The sequence below is a fragment of the Nycticebus coucang genome, chromosome 13 (genome assembly GCF_027406575.1).
Source record: "Nycticebus coucang isolate mNycCou1 chromosome 13, mNycCou1.pri, whole genome shotgun sequence".
Lineage (NCBI taxonomy): Eukaryota > Metazoa > Chordata > Mammalia > Primates > Lorisidae > Nycticebus > Nycticebus coucang.
The window spans coordinates 61,370,772-61,385,240 of record NC_069792.1 but is presented as its reverse complement, the minus strand read 5'-3'; the positions used below and the strand labels follow the sequence as shown (position 1 = coordinate 61,385,240).

The following is a 14,469-nucleotide window of genomic DNA, read 5'->3' as shown; positions in this document are numbered from 1 at the left end:
GTTTGTACAAAATATTCATCTAAAACAACACTAGAATTTGACTGAATCTATAGATCAGTTTAAAGAGTATTAATACTGTATCTCAGTGGTTAGAGTGCCAGTTATGTACACAGAGGCAGGCAGATTTGAACCCAGCCTGGGCCTGATAAACAATAACAACTGCAATAAAAAAATAGCCTGGAATTGTGGCAGGTGCCTATATTCCCAGACAATTGGGATGCTGAGGCAAGAGAATTCCTTAAGTCTAAGAGTTAGAGGTTGCTGTGAACTATAATGTCACGGCACTCTACCAAGGGCAACATAATGAGACTGTCTCAAAAAAAAGGAATATTAATATCTTAACAATGCTAAGTATTTTGATACATAAACAGGATGTTTTTCTATTTATTGAGATCCTTAATTTCTTTACAGAATGTTTTTAATTTTTAGGGTATAAGTTTTACACTTCTTTTGTTAAATTCTTCTTAAAGTTTTTTTTGGATACTATTGTAAATAGCTTATTTTCTTAATTTTGTTTTTGGATTGATCATTACAAGTATATAGAAATAGGATCAATTTTTGTAGGTTAGTCTTATATCCTGCAGTCTTGTTGAATTTAATTATTAATTATACTTTTTTTTGGATTTTTTTTTTTTAATTTAAGGCGAGCATGGAACAAAGTTTGTTGAGGAAGAGAAAAGTAGGTTTACAGAGTAAGAGCAAGGGATAGGCTTACAGAGCAAGATACATTCATTCCCCATAGACAGCAAACAGGGCTTCACTGCCAGCAAAGAGGACTTTTGGCAGATTCTTAAGGATTTCCTATATATAAGATTATGCCATATTTGAAAATAGTTTGACTTCTTTTCCCATCTTGATGGCTTTTATTACTTTCTGTTGCCTGGTTGTATCCTTATTCATAAGAGATACTGGTCTAAAGTTTTCTTGTGATACATTTGCGTGGTTTGAGTATCTAGGTAATACCTACCTCACAGAACGATTTGGGAAGTGTTCCCTCCTCTTCTATTTTTTTTTTTTTTAGAAGATTTTGTGATTGATATTAATTCTTTATTGAGTATTTTGTAGAATTCATTGGTGATTACATCTGGACCCAAGTTTTTCTTCATGAGAATTAAAAAAAAAAACCCACTAATCCAGTCTCCTTAGTTATTATCATTCTATTCAGATTTTCTATTTCTTCTTAGTTGGTTTAAGTAGTTTGTGTCTTTCTCTTGGTTTCTGATTCTGTCTGGGGTCCCTACTTGATTACTGCTAAGTGTTGGCAACAGATGTGATGAATCTGCACCAAGACTGTGGACCACAAGTGTGTGGCTGGATGCAAGACTTGGAAGGATTAAAAAGCAGTCAAAGTCAGCAACCTGTGGAGCAATAGAAGCCAGTGGAGAAAGTCTTAGTGGAGAAATCAGGACTAGCCATGGAAGATAAGAACCAGGAGGTGTGCAAATTTGGTAAGGGAAAACAGCAATAGAAGAAAAAAGCAGACCAGGGCTTAAGCAGAAAGACCAGAGACCAGCAATAGAAACAGAGCTTACTGCCTATTACTGAACTCTGCCTCAACCAGGACCTTTTATGAAGCTCAGGATCCACTCCCTGAGATTAGAGCTATGGGATTCAAAGATACAGACACACAGGACTATCTGACAATGTTAGGGAGTGAGAGAGAGTTGAAATGTGAGAATACTAAAGGGATCTATCTACACAACCTGCTCAACACATACCCTGAAGGGAACCCTTGAAGTGTGACTGAAATATCCCAAGAAAAATTAATTTAATATTAGCGTACATAATTTAAAATCCATTCTTAATTTTGATTTGAGCCACATATGACTATACCAAACAATGCCCACTTAAAGTGACATTTTATACATTCCAGAAACAAGAAATTATTTTCTCATATTTTGGAATATAAAAGAGCTGAGCTTTTATTCCAAATTAATTCTTTTCCAAAAAGAACGGGTAACATGAATCCATTAAATAAATAAAAGAAGTAAAATGGAAAATATTTTTGATCACATATTTGATTAAAATATTTAGTATTATGCATATCTGGAAAAAGATGGTCCCTTGAGGAATATGAATTCCAAGTAAGATGGGGTTTATTTTAAAGGGAGAAAGCCACAGCTATGCTAATAATCCCTTTTAAGATTCTGTGGATAACTTGAGACCCCACAGTAGTATCTAACATAAACATGTAAGGAAATTTAGAGAAACACAACAAAAATAAACTGTGAAAATCACCCCTGCAAAGTTTTTTCCACCCTCCAGCTTTTTTAAAAGCTCAAGGACAGGAGAGCTGAAAAGATAAAGGAAAAAAATCAGAAAAGTGAATTTGTGAACAATGTTCTTAAAGAACATATTAATAGATAGAGGTAGAGATAGACTGATCATTAGATTTTATATTAACTGGGTCAGGACTTTTTCAGTTGAAGTCCTCCAAACCAATATAAATTAATGTAGCTCCAAAAGTAACTTGTTGATTTACTTAATTGCAGAGTCTAAGAGATGAGATGTACCTGGATGCCGCCCATCCTTCTCTTTCTAAATCTTGACTCCAATTTCTTCTTCCTTCTTCTCTTCGTTCTGTTTTCCTATCCTTCTTAATTTCTGCCACCCCCACCTTTTTCTACCCTATGTTGCTTCATTCTTCTAAAGGATTCTTCCATGTATCTAGAGAATATATCCTCTGACAAAAGTAGGGTTTCATGCTCCTTAGAGCTAATTGTTCATTAAAGAACTAGAGAACACTCTTCAGGCCAGTAGAGCAGTAGTAACATGGAAGGCAAAATAAGGGGCCCAGAAAATGGCCATTCCTGAAGATCCCACTAACCATGACCTCACCACAAACAGCCTTTCTTTCCACTGGCCTAGGCTTGAGGGACTTGTGCACATTGCCTAACTATGAGAATGGCTTTAATTCATTCAACACTCATCCACTAAACGTATGTTCCTAAGCTCCTACTGTGTGTGGGCTCTGGAATACTGAAGTCAATAAGATAGATGACATCCTCGTCCTCATGGATATTATATTTGCATTGGTGTGTTAGGGGTGTTGCTTCCTTAGGTAAGGTGGTCAGTGAAGGCCTCTCTGTGAATGGGACACCTGAGCCACTACCTTAAAGGTAAGGAGGCTTTCACCATATAAACATCATTTAAAACATTTTTAAAAATATATATATATATTTGTTTTCACTTCATCTCCTCAAATAAAAAGTTCAAAATCAACTTTAAGAAGCTGGGAGGAGGGGGAAAGTAAGGGGGAGAAGGTAATGCTGCTTGTTCCCTCCAATCTAGGAAACTCTGGGGATCCGGGGGGATGACAAGGCAGGGTAGGTGGTCCCAGACACCAGCCCAATGCACAGCACAGCTACTCAGGAGCCCCCCATTTCCCTAGCTGGCTCCCTGAGGGGCAGGTACAGTGCTCTTTTGACCCAGACTGTGGCAGATACAAGACTAACCTGGTGTCAGCAAGGAGGCAAGGGAGAGGGCCACAACTGCTTCCTCAGGACAGGACACGGTGCCCAGCCTTGCAGAGGTATGTGTGTGGGAAGGTGGGGCCCGGTCCCACGGGGTAAGCTAATATTATGGCAAACATTGAGCCAAGCTGGCAAGAGGAGTCTGAGGAGGGAGGACATTTCAACTGAAATGGGAGGTAGAGCTGGAAAGAGGGGAGGGTGAGGGAAGATGGATAGAGGGCAGGCCCATTTCTTTGGCTGGAGTGAGAGGGCTCAATCCTATGGCTGCCTGCTCCTCCTCCCTGCCTCCCTCCTAGGGCTCTGTCAGTGTGTGTGTAAAGAAAATGTGAGAAGACAACAATAACTAAGTGGTGCCGTTCATTGGGCCATCTGCCCAGGATGGCAGGTGGATCACTCACTCTTTGTGCTGTGGGTGGCATCAAGGTTCACCAGCTGTAACTTAGAGAGGTTACCGCTGCTCCCAGCCTGCTGCCCTAACACAGCCATCTGGTGACGCTCAAATGCAGAAACAAGGATCTGCACTGTCCCAGATGGCGCTGTCAGGAACACTTGGGGGATGCCACCTTGCTCCTGGACCTGGCTGTGGGACACCTGCATGGTGGATGGCATCTAAGAGAAGGCATTCAGAATAGTGAGGCTGCCATCAGCCAGGCCTGAGGTGGGGGCATATCACCGTGTTGGGGATATGGACACCCACAGTTGTGGGCATGGATGACATCGTGATGGTCCGGTTCTGGCAGAGCCTGGGCCCAGGGCCGTGGCGGCCCCAGATGGGCTCGGTGACAGGGTGCTCAGCGCAGGAGGACAGACAAGCGGTCCACGAGGACCTGGAGCCTCCGCCGCCGCCAGGTAGTTGGTGGCCCCCCTGGCTGTTCCAGTGCTGCTATTGCCGCGGAGGTCGCTGCCAACCGGGACTCCCGCACGCAGGGGCCAACCTGGGCCCTCACTTTCCTGTCTCTGTGGCCTGGGTTGCCCCAGCTGAAAATCACTTTCTAGCTGCTAGATGGTTGGACAAAATCTCCGAACGGGTGCCAGCTGAACTCTGACCTATCACGAGAAGGAGCTGGGCATGTGCAGGCCCTCACCATCCTTTGCCACTGTGGCTGCAGTAACCTCTTGAACAATCTTCTTGCACTCTGAAGGGCCCTCTCTACACTACCACCAGAGTTGCCTTTTGAAAATGCAACTCCAACCATGTTACCCTCCTGTTTATATCTTTCCACGCCTCAGGGTAAAACCCAAGCCCCCAGGCACACAGCTGCAGCGTCATTTAGGAGCTGTTCCCTAGGCACCTCACCAGCCTCCGTCTTGCTGCTCACTATGCCCTGCATGTAGCGGTACCACTGAACTAATCCGTCTTCTTTCATAACATGCCCTTTTACATCTTCGTGCCTCTGTACATACTGCTCTGTGAACTGAAATTCCTTTCCTTCTTTGGTCCCCATTCCTTGGGTAATAAATATGCATTCTTGATAGACGCCATCTCCTTTAGGAAGCCTCTGAGTCTTACCATGCTTGGTTGGAGGCCTGGGCTGTGCACTTCTCAGCACCCTGAGCTTGCATTAATTAAGTCATTTTATTGTAATTTTCTGTTTATTTGCTTCCTCATTTATTAGACAGTAATCTGTCTTAAGATAGGGTCCTTATCCTAGCATAATATCTAGAGCAGAATAGACTCATAATAAACATTTAAATACATAGATTAAAGCCAGGTGCATTGGGATGTGCCTGTAGTCCCAACTATTCAGGAGACTGTGGTGGGAGGATCACTTGAGCCCACAAGTTTGAGGCTATAGTGTGCTATGATTGTGTCTATGAATAGATACTGCACTCCAGCCTGGACAACAGCATAGTGAGACCCTATCCCTAAATAAATAAACAAACAAATAATTAAAAATACACAAGTTATATTTTAAAACCTATGTAGAGACCAATGTGTAGGAGGCAAATTATAGACTAAATCTTTCAAAAACCAGAATAAATGATGCACAGGGAAAATTTGAGAAACATTCTATAAGAAAGAGAGAAAAATGATAAAAAGATAAAAATGAAAATGATGAGATTGAATATAATAGATTTGGAAAGCATTGGACAGTTTATTCCTTTTTCTTTTATAGCTGTGTTTTCCTACAAAACCTACAGTAATCTCTCTTCCCACACCTAGGGTGGATATCAATCATTTGACCCCACCATTCTTGCCATAGGAACGGCCATGTAACCCAGGATGAGCACCCAATTCCCTGGAAGTTGGATCAGGGGGAAGAATACCACCATCCCTTGCAAGCAGGGCCAATTAGCATTTTATGAGATGACTGATATGGATCTCTTTTGGTATCTTGAATCATGAGCTTCTAAGAGCACTTTTGCTGCTGTGCGGAGTAAGCCTGCCTGAGAATTAAGCTAAAACAGAGAAAGGATTGCTAAAAAGTAGAGAGCTGGTATCTGCCGCTGCTCAGCTTTTGAACCTTTGCACTCTGCTGTATCTGAAGTCAGATCTCAAAGGTATGTGAGATTTAACTTCTCTGTTCACTTGCAATCATAAGATAAATATTGGTAACTGAAAGTAGAATATGGGAAACGTCAGGCCCCAGCATGCAGAATTGGTTGAGTTGAGATATGATAAGTGGTAATGAGGATTATTCTGTCCCCATCTGAAAACTGAACACCTGGGTTATAGAGTAACCACAAATTAGTCTGTCACCTGGTATATTGTGAAAATCTAATTATGTTCCTTCTATGGCTAATGCTTTAGTGAGTTGAGAAAAATGTCAAGATATTGGAATAAGTTTATTATTTTTTGATGTTTTTAGTAATGTTAGGAAGAACACAGCCTTCATCAAAGCAGTTAATCATAGAGTTAGCAAATGGTTCAACAATTCTACTCCTGGATATTCCAAAAGAAATGAAAACATCTGTCTACATAAAAAATTTGTGCATGACAATTTATAGCAACACTACTTATAATAACCAAGAGTGGGAAACAACCAAATGTAGTATATCCATACAAGGGACTATTATTCAGCAGTAAAATGAGATGAAGTTCTGATACTTGTTATAACACGAATGAACCTTGAAAACATTATGCTAAGTGAAAGAATCCAGTCACAAAGGACCGCATATTACATGATTCCATGTGTATTAAATGTCCAGAATAGGGAAATCTATACAGACAGAGAGTAGATTAGTAGTTGTCAGGGCCTAGGAGGGATGGAGGGGATTGGTGAGGTGAGTGCTTAGGGAAAAGGTTTCTTTGGAGTAATGAAAATGTTCTAAATTGTTTATGTTGATGAATGCACAACTACATGAATATACCAAAAAGTCACTCAACTGTGTACTTTAAATGGAATGGAAATTATATCTCAACAAAACTGTTTTTTAAAAGAGAAGGCTTTAGCCTAAACAGGAAGCAGAAAAAGAATGGCATATATCTTTGCTCCTTCCTGCCCGTAACTAGCAAGATGCCTGAGATGTCCGTAAGATACCTGAGAATCAGCTAGTCATGTGCATTCGGAAAATTGTAAGAATGGTATCTTGGTCTGTTTTGTGTTGCTATATAAAGGAATACCTGAGACTGGAAATTTTAAAGAAAATAAGTTTATTTAGCTTATGCTTCTGCAAGCTTTACAAGAGACATGGTGCCAGCATCTGGTTCTGGTCAGGGCCTCAGGCTGCCTCCACTCAGGTGGAAGGAGAAGAGGAACGTGTGTGTGTGTGTGTGTGTGTGTGTGTGTTTGTGTGTGTGTGTGTGTATGTAGAGATCACATGGTGAGAGATAAGCAAGAAGAAAAGAGAGGGACAATGCCAGGCTCCTTATAATAACTAACAAAGCAAAACCTCCTTCACTTACTGCCCTCCAAGGAGGGCATTCATCTATTCATGAGGGATCCTCCCCCACCACCTAAATACCTACCGTTAGGCCCCACTTCCAACATTGGGGATCAAATCTCAGCATGAAGTTTGAAGGAGACAAATATCCAAACTGTAGCAAATGGTATTCTCCACTTGAACCTGAAGCTAAATTTAGTGAGAATAAAGGTATGGAGGTGGCAAAAGCAGATAAGACTGACAGGGGTAGAAGCTTAACTCCAAGTCCTCACTCAGACACCTCCTGCTGTCACTTTTCTGCTGGGCAAAGGCAAGAATAATTCTGCTAACAAAAGACAACCACCAGGACATGGGCCAAAGAAAAACTATTGAGTCTTGGGTTGCTGGGTTGTACTTAGAGGCAGAGGCTGGCAGGAGTTAAACCAAGGGCCAGGGAGTAGTCTGTGACAAAGAGAAAAAACCACAGAGCTGGCTCAGCGCCTGTGGCTCAAGCAGCTAAGATGCCAGCCACATACGCCTGAGCCGGTGGGTTCAAATCCAGCCCGGGCCCCCCAAACAATGACAGCTGCAACCAAAAAACCTGCGTTGCGGCAGGTGCCTAAGGTCCTAGCTACTTGGGAGGCAGAGGCAGGAGAATCGCTTGAGCCCAGGAGATGGAGGTTGCTGTGAGCTGTGATGCTATGGCACTCTACCCAGGGCGACAGCTTGAGGCTCTGTCTCAAAAAAAAAAAAAAAAAAGCCACAGAGCTGTGAGTTTAGGTTCAAAAATGAGGACCTGGCTCAGTGCCCATAGCACAGTGGTTATGGCCCCAGCCACATACACCGAAGTTGGCAGGTTAGAACCTGGCCAGCTAAGCAACCATGATAACTGCAACAAAAAAATATCTGGGTATGGGCAGCGCCTGTGGCTCAAAGGAGTAGGGCACTGGCCCCATATACTTGAAGTGGCGGGTTCAAACCCAGCCCCAGCCAAAAACTACAAAAGAAAAAAAAAATACCTGGGTGTTGTGGCGGGCGCCTGTAGTCTAGCTACTTGGGAGGCTGAGGCAAGAGAATTGCTTAAGCCCCCAAATTTGAGGTTGCTGTGAGCTGTGACACCACAGCACTCAATCGAGGGTGGCATAGTGGGATTCTGTCTCAAAAAAAAAAAAAAAAAAAACCCAAAAAACAAACAAATGAGGACCTGGTAGATCTCTGGCTTCAGTTACCAGCCCATGGAGTGGATAATGCAAATAAACTCAGTCTGCTGCCAGGGAAGGCTTCTTGCTCTCTCTTCTAGCAGCATAGGCAGATACTGTAGAGTACGGTCCACTGGAAGCTGACTTCCAGTTTTCAAAAGAGTTTCTGTTGTGGTTTCCTGTTTTACCTCATGTACTACAATATTGAATATGTCTGGTATATTAATATTTCTTATTTATCCATAGGTTGTTAGATGGTGAGGCGTCATATTTGGAATCCCAGAGACTTGATGGCACATGGTGACTTGGTGAGTTTGGGAATTTCGTCTTTTGGAGAGGAAGGGAATGTTTTTTCATTTGTGGAAAAGAAATTTGCATTGTCATAGGGAGGAATACATTTTTAAATACATATGGAAATGTGTGTGGCATATTTGTGTGTAGGACCTGGAAAGTTTAAGAATGGAATGTAATAGACATCAACTCTGTTGTTTCAGCACCTTTTCTATTTGGGAACAGGCTCTCCAACATCTGGTGGACATATGGTACATGCCCCTCAATACTCTGATTAGTCTTGGGTGCATCACATAATAAAACCAATTAGAATATTTTCATTGCGTGGTATTTATATGGATTCCAGGATAGGAAAGCCCTTACTCCTTGCACTAAGTAACCTATAAGCTTCAGCTCCCAGGAGCTATTTTTAATGCCATTTTCAGGGAGCCTACCAGAGAACAAAGCTAATGCAAAACAAAGTAAACAGCAAGGAGGCAAAGATTTATGTGTGTCCTGTTCGTTATGGCATCTTATAGTACTTAAAACAGTGTCTGGAACATAGTAGGTGCTTACTAAATGTTAGCTATGTGAATAAAATTTAAGAACTGATAAATGGAAAGAAAGCTAGTGATACGGCTTGAATTTCTGATTCTGGCTATATCTAGAGCCAGCTCTACCCCTTGGAATTCCCAGATCCATGAGTCAATACATTTCCTTTATTCTTCTCATTAGTGTGCAGATGCGGCCCTCTCAGTACCTCTTCAACTTTGTAGTAATATGGCTTTGTGTACACCAGAGGCTGGAAAACTGAAGTCTGTGTTCCCACAGCCTTTTCAGTGAGGATTTCTGCATGTGATGTAGCATCCACCAAATAGTTGGATCTGAATGAGACTGGGAAGGGGCAGAGGCCCTAGGAGGTGGTTCTCCTGGCAGCACAGTAACCAGGAGTCATTTAGGTTCTTTATTGAAGCAGTTCTGTCACAATCTCTAACGTCTAGTCAGTTCTTTTCTACAGGTCACCAGCAGTAACGGCAACAACTTCCTACACTGACAGCTTTCTTGACGGTGGCTTGAACACAGCATGGTCCTTAAGTTAGTAGTGGTGCCCAGCAGCAGCAGCAACTTTGCTGAGACACTTAGATAGAGCTCCAGGAATTATTACTGAAAGTCCAGCCTCCTGCTCCATGTCTTCCCATCATTCTGTAGCAAGTTCATACACTTTAGTAGGCATCACTCTGTTTAAACTGGCTTGAGTGAATTTTTTATCTTCAATTGAACTCTAACCGATATAATTTAAATTGATGTTCTGTCAACAGCAACTGTAAGAGTTGTAAGACTGACTTTGTAGAACTTCTGAAGGTAAAAACAAGTGAAGCAGAAATAATAACAAAACTTATGAGAAAATTTCCAAGAGTATGAACACAAAAAATGGGTATTTTCAGTGAGAAAATATCAGATTGGCCTTAACCTTCTGTGCAACAAAAAATACCATAAAATCATAAAGAAATATCCATGGAAACGTGAGGGTAGGAATGCTGCAATGATGTGTGATGTCAAAAAGAACATCGTTCTCAGACATAAAAGGTGTCAGAATTAGACTATCTGTGGTATTCTACCTGGAAAATTTCTTAAAGATGAGCTTTATTACATTGAGAGATTTGTCAAAATTAAAGCATTAAAGAATTGGAAAGTTGTTATATAAAAGAACTGCTGAACAGGAAACAAAATCAAGTAGGCACATAAAACTAAAATTCATAATATATTAAATAATTGAATGCAAAACAAAAGACACGTGAAAGAAATGTGTGGGTTTTTCTTTTAAGTAGGAGAAGATATCTATTAGAGTTCTTCCAAAATAGAAACGAACTTTAAGTATCTAGAACAAAAAGAGAAATTTTTGAGAGGGCTATGGAGCCACAGAATCAAAATAAAAACTATAGCTCATTGGCTCAGTGCCTGTAGCTCAGCAGCTAGGGCACCAGCCACATAACACCGGAGCAGGTGGGTTCGAACCCAGCCCGGGCCAGCTAAACAACAATGACAACTGCAACAAAAAAATCACCCGGCATTGTGGGGGGGCGCCTGTAGTCCCAGCTACTTGGGAGGCTGAGGTGACATAGTGAGACTCAGTCTCAAAAAACAAAACAACCCTCCCCACCCCAAAAAAACAAACTATAGCTCATGGCTGGGAAGAATTGACATTGTTAAAATGTTTATACTACCTAAAGCCATCTATAGATTTAATGCGATCCCCATTAGAGCACCAACATCATACTCAAAGAACTTGAAAGAATAGTCCTTCATTTAGTATGGAACCATAAAAAAAAAAAAACCTAAATAGCCACTGCAAGCCTAAGAAGTAAAAACAAATCTGGAGGCATCACATTATCAGACTTAAAGTTATACTACAAGTCTGTGGTGATCAAAATAGCATGGAACTGCCATAAAAATAGAGACATAGATGTATGAAACAGTATAGAGAACTTAGAGGTGAAACCAACCTCATATTATCATCTTATCTTTGATAAAACAAAAGCATAGACTGTGGAAGAGAATCCCTATTTAGCAGATGGTACAGGGAGAACTGGGTAACCACATGTAAAAGACTGAAACTGGACCTGTACCTCTCTCCACTTACAAAAATTAACTCATAGCCAAGAGCACAGTAAGTAAAGCAAGCAAACAGCCCTCAGAATGGGAGAAGATATTTGCAGGTATGTCTCCAACAAAGGTTTAATAACCAGAATCCACAGAGAACTCAAATGTATTAGCAAGAAAAGAACAAGTGATCCCATCGCAGGCTGGGCAAGGGACTTGAAGAGAAACTTCTCTGAAGAAGACAGGCGCACAGCCTACAGACATGAAAAAATGCTCATCATCTTTAATCATCAGAGAAATGCAAATCAAAACTACTTTGAGACATCATCTAACTCCAGTAAGATTAGCCCATATCACAAAATCCCAAGACCAGAGATGTTGGTGCGCATGTGGAGAAAAGGGAACACTTTTGCACTGCTGGTGGGAATGCAAATTAATACATTCCTTTTGGAAAGATGTTTGGAGAACACTTAGAGATCTAAAAATAGACCTGCCATTCAATCCTATAATTCCTTTACTAGGCATATACCCAGAAGACCAAAAATCACATCATAACAAAGATATTTGTACCAGAATGTTTATTGCAGCCCAATTCATAATTGCTAATTCATGGAAAAAGCCCAAGTACCCATCGATCCACGAATGGATTAATAAATTGTGGTATATGTACACCATGGAATATTATGCAGCCTTAAAGAAAGATGGAGACTTACCTCTTTCATGTTTACATGAATGGAGCTGGAACATATTCTTCTTAGTAAAGTATCTCAAGAATGGAAGAAAAAGTATCCAATGTACTCAGCCCTACTATGAAACTAATTTATGGCTTTCTCATGAAAGCTATAACCCAGTTATAACCTAAGAATGGGGGAAGGGGAAAAGGGAGGGGAAGGAGTGGGGAGGTGAAGGGAGGGAGGGTGATTGGTGGGATTACACCTGTGGTGCATCTTACAATGGTATATGTGAAACTTAGTAAATGTAGAATGTAAATGTCTTAACGCAATAACTAAGAAAATGCCAGGAAGGCTATGTTAACCAGTGTGATGAAAATGTGTCAAATGGTCTATAAAACTAGTGTATGGTGCCCCATGATTGTATTAATGTACACAGCTATGATTTAATAATAATAAAAAACAAAAACAAAAATTAACTCATGATGAGACATGTCTTGGCTGTGTCATGCATGTGAGCCCCATAGGGCCAGCTGCCACGGGGGCAGAGGCCCAGGCCACAGCTTGAGTGAGGCCCTGGCCCCTCTGCACCTGTGTCTGGCAGAGCCCATGTGAGACAAGACAATCCTTCCCTGTCACCTGGATAATCAAGAGTTTTGGCTGGACCCTTGAGCATACACCAGGATAGTGAGGAGCCAGACAAAAAGCACAGACTATGGCACTGAAGCGGATTAATAAAGAATTTAGCAATTGAACCCATGACCCTCCAGCACGATCGATGTTCTGCAGGTCCAGTTGGGGATGATGTTTCATTGGCAAGCCACAATTATAGGACCTAATGACAGCCCACGTCAAGGTGGTGTACTCTTTTTGACAATTCATTTTCCTATAGACTACCCCTTCAAACCACCTAAGGTTGCATTTACAACAAGAATTTATCATCCTAATATTAACAGTAATGGCAGCATTTGTCTTGATGTTCTAAGATCACAGTGGTCTTCTGCTTTAACTATTTCTAACGTTCTTTTATCCATTTGTTCACTGTTATGTGATCCAAACCCAGATGATGCCCTAGCACCAGAGACTGCGTGGATCTATAAAACAGAGATAAGAACAACAGAATATCTGGGGAATGGACTCAGAATTATGCCATGGGATGCCACCTTATTGTCAGAATAACCTGAATTATAGCTGGAATAAACTTTAAATTCCTGTTTCTTTTTTGATTTTCTTATCTGGTTGCTCCCCTCTCAGACGTCATCATTTTTAATTTTATTTTTTATTTACCTCCCTCCATTCATTCATATGCTCATCAGAGAAGATCTAAGTTTTTCCAGGTTTGGACAATAACTGCTCTTAGAAACTGTAAAGTAGTTACAAGAGAACAGTAACTAAGAGAACAGTTGCCTAAGACTCAGAATTTTTTTAAAAATGGAGCATGTATATTAAGTGGTCCATGTCTTTCCTCTAATTTGGTTATGAGACTAAAACCATTCCTCACTGCTCTAACATGCTGAAGAAATCACCTGAGGGGAGGGAGATGGATGTTCAGTTGTCACATCAAAGGAAGCAGCACTATTCAGGCAGCATCCATTCTTGTTTAAGCCTCCACTGTGAGAGATTTGAGGTTACATGATATACTTTATGCTCATAACTGATATGGCTGGATAATTGGTATTGAATTTATACCATTAGCAGAACAGAAAATGTGATGTATTTTATGTATGTCAATAAAGGAATGACCTGTTCTTGTTCTACAGAGAATGGAAATTGGAAGTCAAACATCCTTTGTATTCCAAGTAGGGGTCTCAAACACTTTGTAATTTTCATTTAAATTGTCAGGAGGCTTAGAGCTATTAGTTAATCTATCTTCCAATACACTGTTTAATAAATGTAGCACTGAATAAATGATGTAAGCTGTCAATGTATGAGTGATCCGCTAATAGCTCTGCTAGTAATTGATTTATTTTTCTTCAATAAAATTTCATAAACCATTGAGTTAGTTGCCTGGATTCATTAATATGGGAAAAAATCTTTTGTAAATGCAAAGTTGTTTTTTGTATATACTGTTGGGATTTACTTCATTGTTTGACATCAAATGATTTAAAGTTCAAAAGAGTGAATATTTTGCCATATTCAGTTAAAGTGCACAGTCTGCTACAGGTTGACACATTGTTTGACCTGATTTATGCAGAATTAATAAGCTATTTGGATAGTGTAGCTTTAATGCATTGCACATCATACTGGCAGCCCTGGAGTTCATAGATGAACTTAGAACCCAGAAGTTTTGAAATGTGTATGTGGAGTTTAAGAAGTTTATTTTAGGGCTGCATCTTTGGCTCAGTGGGTAGGGCACTGCCCCCATATACTGAGGATGGTGGGTTTGAACCTGGCCCCAGCCAAACTGCAACAACAACAACAAAAACAAAATAGCCGGGTGTTGTGGAGGAC

At 40.8% G+C, this 14,469-nt stretch overlaps 1 pseudogene; it reads left to right on the top strand.

The window, feature by feature from the left end:
* Positions 1–12,804: 12,804 nt before the first annotated feature.
* LOC128563410 (ubiquitin-conjugating enzyme E2 D3-like) lies at positions 12,805–13,202 on the top strand (annotated as a pseudogene).
* Positions 13,203–14,469: the final 1,267 nt, after the last annotated feature.